General features: G+C 45.1%; 1 long non-coding RNA gene across 1 annotated transcript; it reads left to right on the top strand.

The window, feature by feature from the left end:
• The first annotated feature begins 5,091 nt into the window (after window positions 1–5,091).
• On the top strand, window positions 5,092–7,087 carry LOC308521720. Its single transcript, XR_013996188.1, has 6 exons — window positions 5,092–5,327; window positions 5,890–5,936; window positions 6,041–6,118; window positions 6,212–6,276; window positions 6,495–6,563; window positions 6,774–7,087. It is a non-coding gene; the product is annotated as an uncharacterized lncRNA (long non-coding RNA).
• The last annotated feature ends 3,041 nt before the right edge of the window (window positions 7,088–10,128 follow it).

The raw sequence follows: 10,128 nt of genomic DNA, 5'->3' as shown, positions 1-10,128 counted from the left end.
GACCAGATGATTTTGATAGTGTTCAGTACAGTAGTGATTCAAAGATAACAAAGAGAGCAATCATTCTCAATTCTGATTATGTAATAATCGCCATCCTATAATAGTCATTCACGTGTTTCAATTAGTGAAACACACTTCCAAATATAATCACAATACAATAATTTGGTAGAAGTGGAAGGAAGGTGGGAGCAATTAAGCAATATCTGTCACAAAATTTTTTTAAATGTTTTTATTGATTTCAGAGAGAGGGAGAGGAAGAGATAGAAACACCAATAATGAGAATTATCAATAGGCTGTCTCCTGCACGCCCCCTACTGGAGATCAAGCCCACAACTCAGGCATGTGCCCTGACAGGGAATCAAACAGTGACCTCCTGGTTCATGGGTCAACACTCAACCACTGAGCCACACTGGCCAGGCTATCACAAATATAAGTGTACATAATCTTTGACTCACTTCTAGAAATTGATCCTGCAGGTCTTCTCACCAGTTCACTATGACATATCTATAATTCAATTCAGCACTATTGATACTGTTGTAATTAGCTAGTTATTAATAATTGGAAAGGAACCATAGCCGGTTTGGCTCAGTGGATAGAGTAGGCCTGCGGACTGAAGGGTCCCAGGATCAATTCCGGTCGGGGGCGTGTGCCTTGGTTGTGGGCACATCCCCGGTGGGGGGTGTGCAGGAGGCAGCTGATCGATGTTTATCTCTCATTGATGTTTCTAACTCTCTATCCCTTTCCCTTCCTCTCTGTAAAAAATCAATAAAATATATTTTAAAAAAATAATTGGAAAGGAGAAAAGGAGGAAGCCAGACATTATAGGCATGTTATTTGGGCAGCTTCACCAGGAAGCTGCAATTTCACACTCCCCAGGGAACCCTTGGCCCATTCCCTGAAAAACACTGGGGGAGCAGTCCAACAAAGGGGAGATAGATGCATGTATTGTGAAGTTGGGGTAACATAGGAAAGGTACTTGCCCGTCAGTCAAACCTGGGAACAGAGATCATTGGCCAGAGTAGACAAGGCCACTGCAAGCCCGTGAAAATTTAGGGACACATAATCCCCCAAACAAAGGAATTCTCTCTTGGTTCCCTGGTTCCTTTGGTTTTGTTCCTGCTTCCTTGCATTTGCCTGTGTTCCCTCCATGGCCATGTGACCATGCAGACCCCACATACAATAGACTAATGGACTGCAACTGGGAACACAAATTATACTACCCTGATGCTTGGCTGGACACTGACTCTGATCTAGCTCTGCTGAAGCCACAGCTACACTTCTTCCTTGGGGGGGGGGGGGGGGGGTTTGAAGGGAAATGTGACCTTGGAAACTCAGGGGTTTGATTCCACAGGAATAACGCTTTCTACAATATCTTATCCTCCCGTGCAAGTCTCAGAAAATTCTTTTTCTGGACTATCTCAAGAAATCCACCCCACCAGCAACCGGTGGGGAAAAGACCTCTCTCCACCAATCCTATCTAAGAATAGAAAAACATGGTAATTAACTATAACTTCACTACCCTTCCCATTGGCTAATCAGGGCTATATGCAAATTAACTGCCAACCAAGATGGCGGCCGACAGCCAGGCAGCTGAAGCAAACAGGAGGTTGGTTGCTCCAGTAATGGAGGAAGCCAAGGTTCCCCGCCTGCCGCTGCACTATAAGAAACAATGTTGCAATTATAGAAGCTAAACAAACCCCAGAAACCTGCTTTCAGCCGGCTAGGCCTCAGAGCTGGAGTTGCAACAGTGTTTCAATTATAGAAGCCAAACAAACCCAGATACCTGCTTTCAGCAGCCAAGGCCTCAGAGCTGGAGCTGAGCCTCAGAGCTAAAGCTGGCTCTCAGTTCCAGTGACAGCCATAGAAGGTAAATAAATCCCAGAATGAAAAAAAAAAAAAGAAAAGAGAGGTTGGGAGCTTCAGTCACCCGCCAGCCTGAAAACGGCCCTCAACCCCTCACCCAGACTGGCCAGGCACCCCAGTGGGGACCCCCAGCCTGAAGGGGGTGTGACCAGCTGCAAACAGCCATCATCCCCTCATCCAGGCTGGCCAGGCACCCAAGCGGGACCCCCACCCTGATCCAGGACACCCTTCAGGGCAAACCAGCCGGCCCCCACCTGTGCACCAGGCCTCTATCCTATATAGTAAAAGGGTAATATGCAAACTGACCCTAACAGCAGAAGGACTGGGAATGACTGGTCACTATGACACACATTGACCACCAGGGGGCAGACGCTCAATGCAGAAGCTGCCCTCTGGTGGTCAGGGTGCTCTCACATGGGAGGAGCTCTGCTCAGCCACAAGCCAGGCTGATGGCTACCAGTACAGCGGTGGTGGTGGGAGCCTCTCCTGCTTCCTCAGCAGCGCTAAGGATGTCCGACTGCAGTTTAGGCCTGCTCCCCGCTGGCAAGTGGACATCCCCCGAGGGCTGCCAGGCTGCCAGAGGGATGTCTGATTGCCATCTTAGGCCCAATCTCCCGGGGAGCGGGCCTAAGCCAGCAGGTGGTCATCCCCTGAGGGGTCCCAGACTGCAAGAGGGCACAGGCCGGGCTAAGGGACCCCTCCCTCCCCCCCCCCCAGTGCACAAATTTTTGTGCACCGGGCCTCTAGTCTATACTAATAATAAAGGAATATGCAAATTGTCCGGAACACCATCGCAGTAACAGTAACAACCGAACAGCAGGTTGTGTGGAGCAACCAGGCCGGCAGGGAGTTAGTGAGGGACAACCAAACGACTGAACAGCAGGCTGCATGGGGCGACGAGGCTGGCAGGGGGGGCAGTAAGGGGCGACCAGGCTGGCACGGCAGGGGGCAGTTAGGAGCCAGAGGTCCCGGATTGTGACAGGGATGTCCGACTCCCAGGGATCAGGCCTAAACCGGGAGTTGGACATCCCCTGAGGAGTCCCGGATTGGAGAGGGTGCAGGCTGGGCTGAGGGGGACCCCCCCCCTCCCCTGTGCACAAATTTCATGCACTGGGTCTCTAGTAATATTATAATGAAATATTGGAAAATAATTAAATAAATTATGATACATCCAATTGAATGCTATGCAGGCTATAAAACAAATATTGAGCCCTAGCTGGTTTGGCTCTGTGGATAGAGTATCAGCTTGCGAACTGAAGGGTCCCAGGTTCGATTCCAGTCAAGGGCACATGTCCAGGTCGCAGACTTGATCCCTAGTGGGGGGCATGCAGGAGGCAGCCGATCAATGATTCTCTCTCATCATTGATATTTCTAGCTCTCTCTCCCTCTTCCTTCCTCTCTGAAATCAATTAAAAAATATATTTAAAAAAGAATATTCATCTATATGCGCTGATATGGAAAGATGTCTATGACACTTATGAAGGGACAAAGCAAGTTGCAGAAATGTATATAGATCCTATTTATGTGAAAAAATATGAACATATATTTGTACAGTTCCCAACTTACAATGACTTGACTTACAATTTTTCGACTTTACAATGGTACAAAAGCAATAATAATCTAGTAGAAACTGTATGTTAAATTTTGAAGTTTGATCTTCTTCCTGGCCAGCGATATGTGTTAGGATACTGTCTCCTGATGCTGGCCAGCAGCAGCAAGCTACAGCTCTCAGTCAGGTAAGCTATCACAAGGGTAACCACCAATACTCCATGTTGTATTCATTGTATTAGATGATTTTGCCTAACTGTAAGCTAATGTAAGTGTTCTGAGAACATTAAAGGTAGGCTAGGCTAGGATGTTCAGTAGATGAGGTGTATTAAATGCGTTTTCTTTTGAAAGAGATTTTCAAATTACTAAGGGGTTTACTGGGATGTAACTCCATCATAAGCCAAAGAGCATCTGTATATGTACAGAAAGCTTCAAAAATTTTTAATAGTGGTTACTGTTAATATGAAAAGACGCCCAATGATAGGGAAAGGAACTTTTACTTTTTATATCCGTCTGTACTGTTTGTTATTTTGAGCAATACGCAAATTTCCATTGTACACTACAAAACAATATCTAAAACCCGACTTAATGCCAAGCCAAGTAAATTCCTCTTCACTTTGGTTCCTGCTATAGAAACCTGCTTTTCACTACTATCCTTTGCTCTGTAATCTGGTCTTTATTTTAACTTTCTAAAAGCCATCACATTCATTCATTCAACCTTTTCCCCAGGCACTGTTCTAAGCAGAAAAATAAAGAACGATGCACAAAACCATGTGTTCCTTAGACAAAATCCAACACAGCAGCAGAATTAGGAATTAGTGCTATGAAGACGTGCATTTTCAAACGCTGACCTGTTTGAATGTCACATATATTTACTCGCACATAACAATTAATACACCACAGAATTTTTATTAATAACAATTAATGCCACAGAATTTTTTGAGTGTCATTTGGACAAAGTATTCTGCTATAGTTCTCAAATGAACCTTTCTCCTGCATTCACTTATAATGACCTTCATACAAAGGTATTAAAAATAGCAAAGCTTTTCAGTTGTGTGGACTTAGGCAAATTACTTGGCTGCTTTGAGGCTGTTTTCTCCTCTGCCGAAAGGAATATTTACCTCTTGAATTTGCTGTCTCAGGGAGAATTCTATGTGCTGAAAATAGAGTGTAACCGCAGCGCCCGCCACTAGGAAGCCTGGGGGTGCGGGGGGTGGGGTGGGCGCCACAGGGCCTCGCCCTGGGCCGCGTGCCCCGCGCGGCCGGCCGGCTCTCCGCAGGCGCGGTGTTCACCCCGCGGACCGGAGAAGAAACGGGGCGCTCTCACATACTTTCTCCACCCGAGCAATTCCACCCGCCAATTTCTCCGTCCGGGCGCGCAGCGGCCGCTGGGCGGCACCTCCTCCAGGCGCCAGCCAACCCAACTTCTCGAGAGCATCAGAGGCTGAGGCCGCCCTACCCTGCACAACGCCAGCCCACGCTCATCCCGAGCCGTCTGGTCCGTCCTGGGTGGACTTGGCTCGCGGCAGGCAGCAGCCTTGCCTCCCACCACGCCTGTCCGTTTGAATTCTGGCGCCACTCCCGCGCCACGTAGAGCCAGCCTCGGGAGGGACCAGGAGCGGCGCGGCAGCGGGCGCGCGCCGAGGACCGGGCGGGCACGCGGCGGGCGGGCGGGCGGGCGGGCGAGCTGTGGGCGGGCGGCGCGCGCACCACGCCCGGAACGAGTCCCCCCAAAGAAAAGAGCCGCCACGCGCGTTCTCCCTCCGGAAAGGCCACGCCCCCGCCTTCTCTCGCGTCCAATAGCTGTGCGAGGGAGGGGCGGCCTCGGTCTCGCTCGGGGGAGGCTATATAGGGAGCTGCTGGGAGCACAGCTCGCTCTTTTGCGTCTGGACTCCGGGCATGGTCTTATGTCTTTGGTGAGTAGGTGGGGGGGGCGGGGGGGGGGGCTAGGGTTCCGCGGGCACTGGAGGCCGGAGCTTCAGTTGGAAGCTGCAGAATTGTGAGAAGACTTATTGATTCGAATGAGCTCAGTGTTTTATATTGAGAACTGGCAAGTGGGGAAGACGCAGCCGGGCTGCCACGTGTCCCGAGTCGTGGTGGCTCACGCTTCGAGCTTAGGCTGGAGGCTGCTGGTGGCCATCGGCGCTGCGCGCGGCCTGGTTCCTAAACCCGGGCAGCCGGCTGGCTGAGCCTGAGCAGCGGCAGGAAAACCACATTCCCAGGATTTGGGGCTAGGAGCTAAGTTTTACCTTAAGGCAAGTGTCTGATGTCGTCGGATAAAACGGTCATTTCAAAATGGACAGGCCCTGATTTTGCCGGAGACTGAGTTGTATGGTGGCCAGGTGGCGCTGTGTGCAAATCGGATCACTAAAGCGGGGAGGGATTTTTTGTTTTTGGTGGTTTTTTTTTTTTAGTAGTGAACACCTTGAACTCTATTCCGTTAGAGTGCTTAGTTTTAAATATATTGATTCCCCGCAGGAACAATGGCGCTCGGTGTAACGAAGCCGTTTCGTGAAGATGCTAAGGTAAGTGCTGTTGAGAGGTTAGTTTTTAAACAGGTGAAATAAACCTGTTGATTTACAAGAATAAAAGATGGTGCATCATTTGAAATTTGCTTCCTTCTTATTAGATGCAAAGGAAAATTCCAAAACTTATGGGAGAATATTCGCTGGAAAATTACCTGGCTCAGACCTGACGATCTTGCCAGGTATGTATGTATGTGAGTGTTGGACTAGTATTTTGATTCAGCGTATGTTCAGTCTATATGGAGTCTAAATGAAATATTTTTGTTCTTGGACAGCATCCTGGGAGTTGGTGAATACTAATGAAGCTGTGGATGTCACTGGCTGTCAGATTTATTTTGAAGTAAGTTGTGTGGCTTACAAGAAAGTGCTTGCCTTTTAATGTTTTGGTTTATGGTCTAATCAATGATGAAACCTATCCCGAAGCTGATTGCCTGAAGAAAAGCATATACGGATTCGGCTTCTGAAATAAGACCAGTATGAAAAATGAAATGAATTTTTGTTACCTGCAAGGGGGAAACTACCTCACAATAGCTTTTGTTTTGTTTTCTCTGCCAACAGTGAGAGGTCGCTGTCTGCCTGTTGAAAGAGGCCAGTTTGCTGTGACGTTTTTAAGCTGTAACCATTTCTGTGAGTCACATTTTTGCTTAACAGTCAATATTGTGTCCTCGGTCTTATCTGTGATGATCCTATCCCGAACCTGAATTTCTGTTGAAAAAACTTAATACGGATCTGGCTTCTGAGATAGACCATTTTAAGGACAATAGCCTTTTTGGAAATAAATTTTAATAAGTTCTGATATTGGTAGGTTTGTAAATCTGAAGTATTTTCTTTTTCTAGGTGTTACAAGATTTATCTGCCTATTGTATGGAAAACTGGTGATCTTCATTTTATGGACATGGAAAGAAAACATGCAGATCAAGATTATCTGGAGTATTTTTTTTAGTCATGTCACACTGTCCTGGAGGCCCACAACCTGTTAACTAGTAGATTACATTCTAGCTCTGTTTCTAGGAGTGCATGTCAAACTATTTGTAATGGAATTTTTTCCCCCAGTTAAGGAGTCTTGTAATCAAATAACTAATTGGATGAATGTCTTACCTGTTGGTTAAGTATTTAAATGTAAAATGTGTAATTAAAGCTGTGTAAAAGTTTATGTTGTTTAATGGAGATGAAAGCAAGATGGAAAGACAGCCTTTAATGGGGTTCGGGGTTTAATTGTAATTTGAAAGAATGTTTACACTAAAAAATGGAGAGTAATGATGAGACTAAAGAGGGACACAGTGTGGCAGTTTAAGGTCACAAGGAAGGTCGCTGAAAATAATTTGGGTTAGAACTAGTCAAACATTGTACAGAATGGATTTAGTGTAAACAGTAATGGCATCTGATCTGTCCCAGGTGATTAGATCCCCATTCATGATTATTTTACCTAAATAGCTCCCAAGCCCTCACATTTAAATATCAGGATCAAAAAGCCAAATTTTTTCTTCGTGAGCAGTCATTCTTTCCCTAAAATGTTTTCTTGCCTCAGAAGAATTCTATTTTGAACCCATATAGTCAGGAAAGGCTCTGAAAATGTTCCTTGCACCCGTATTAAAATGAACTAAAATTAAAAGGGCTTAGTATTTGGGGTATCTGCACATTATAAAACCAGGTGCAAGAAATTCAGTTTGGGAAATTAAGAGGCCTTGAAACATTGTTTCAATGAGAAAAAGCAATTAACATTGTGAGTATCCTGATATTACCCAAAGAAATGAGAAAGACTGACCTTAGATAAATCCTTAGAGATAAAGTACACCTTTGGGTAAGTATTCAATGAGACTGTCTAAAAAATGCAACAATTGCATTCTTGAATATTGCAGCTCTGATATAAGATCAGTAATTAAATGGCATTGTTTGTGACCTTATTAGTTGCATTAACTACATGTACAGTGGGGCCTTGACTTACAAGTGTCCCGACTAACGAGTTTTTCAAGATACGGGCTGTCTCGGCCGATTTTTTGCTTTGAGTTGCGAGCTAAAATTTGGGTTACGAGCCAGCTTCAGATACCCCACCGCTAGTTGGCACAGCGAACATCACAGTGAACGCCACAACATCAGCCCAGCATCACGTGTCTCACTCGTTCACTTTTTGATTTGACATACGAGGTCTCATGGAACGAATTAAACTTGTAAGTCAAGGCCCCACTGTATTTAGAAATCAGTAGTAAGTAGTGTGTAAGGTCCATTTAATGGTTTTATAGGCACCCTAATTACCTGATACTTGGTTATACAGTAAGTTTTAAGTGAACAATGAATGGTAAAAGACTAATTGGCATCCTACACAAAACTTTCAGACAAGTAACTACCCTTAATCAGAGCTGGCAAACTTCAAAGCAAGGCAAAGTTGTGAAATAGACAAAATTACCCCTCTGACCTTTTCCTGCACTTCTGGTTTTGCTTCTTTCTCTCCCAATTCTTGTAATGTTACATTTCCTTAGTTAATAGATTATAATGTGCATTTACTTTATTGCATTGTATTAGGTTCTGCCAGAGTTCAGGTCTTCTATGTCAGTAATGTAAAATACCAAGGAAAGTGAAAAGCAAGATATCTTGATATTGTCAACCATTTTTACACAAGCCATAGAGATAGCAGTACTGTGGGAGACAAAGTGTCTCTGGTGGTGGAACAAGTGAATTTGTGACTCGGCCAGCTCCAGTGTGAGATTTAGATAGAAGCGCTGAGCTAAGATGCTCCAGAACCTGAGATGAGTGGGGAGGGTAAGACTAAAATATTAGAAAAGTGCATTACTAATGCTTTTAGCAAGGATTTATTTAGAGTTGTAAGAAGCTAGTCATTGGAGTCCCCTAAAACATGTTTTCAGTCGAAGGTGGTGTCATATTTAGCCTTATTGACTGCAGGATCCACACCTGGACAAGAAATGAGTTGGGCCCTGACTGGTTTTGCTCAATGGATAGAGCATCGGCCTGTGGACCCAGTGGTCCCAGGTTTGCAGGCACATACCCAGTGGGGAGTGTGCAGGAGGTAGCTGATCGATGTTTCTCTCTCATCGATGTTTCTAACTCTATCCCTCTCCCTCTCTGTAAAAAATCAATAAAATATATTTTTTTAAAAAAAAAATGAGTTGGGTGCAAAAAGGTAACAATTTTAGTGTAATTAGCTTGAAAGTTCATGTCCACTTTAATTAAAATTACTAGTTCATTTAGTAGACGCCGGGGTGGGATTTCTCATTTCACAAGAGTTCTTGCTGTAAAATGCTTTCTGGTTTATGAATGCCGGCTTGGGAATAAAACAGGCAGCTACTGGCCAAGACTAGGGACCTGAGGGATTTGCCCTCTAAATTAATAGGGAATTCAATGGAGACTCAAGGCTTCGAGACCTAAAAGAATGACACTGGTAGGCCTGCTTGTTTAGGACTGGTTTCAGAAGTCAAAAGAAGATACACGTCTGCCTTTAGTGACTAGCTGGTAAGAATTTCCTGTCTTACACCATGCTCCCAGGTTATCTTAAAGTTCAGTTGGTTCAAACCTACCATTTGGTGTTTTCTAAAATTAGTTCCATTGCCAGAAATCCAATATCCTACTGCGCCTGGCTTCCCATTCAAGTGCCCTCTGAACTGATTATGTGCTTCATAATCCTCGCCATTTGCCCAGCCAGTATGAAACTGCTTTTGGCTGCTTTTATGGTTCTCCCAGCAGTTTCCCAGTTAGAGCCTTTTAATTCCAGGCTACTGGGATAGTGTGCTTGTCCTTTGCCAGTCCCTATATTTTTCCTCCTGAAAATTTGATTTTAGGTCCAAACAATGCTTAAAGCATAATTAAAATTGCTTCACTGAATTGCCACTACCCTTGTTCTCACTCTACCTCACTGGTTATATGTATTTGGTTATGTACAGAGATTGGATCAAAACAAATGTACAGTGAAGTTTGAAATCTTATGGACCATTGTGGTTTTAATAAGAACTTCCTTAGTCTCAAGTCCTGGCCACTCTACCACTTGTCCACTGTGTGGCTGAGTTATAATGGGAAATAAGGACTTAGTCTCAGAATTGAGATTTTTCACAGTCAGATGGATTAATATACTGATTTCAGAGAGGGAGGGCAAGAAACATCAATGATAAGAGAATCATTCATTGCCTGCCCCCTGCATGCCCCACACTGGGTATGGAGCCTGCAACCTGGGCATGTGCCCTTG

This window comes from Myotis nattereri (assembly GCF_964212035.1).
Source record: "Myotis nattereri genome assembly, chromosome: 6".
Lineage (NCBI taxonomy): Eukaryota > Metazoa > Chordata > Mammalia > Chiroptera > Vespertilionidae > Myotis > Myotis nattereri.
This window is presented reverse-complemented; position numbering and strand designations above follow the sequence as displayed.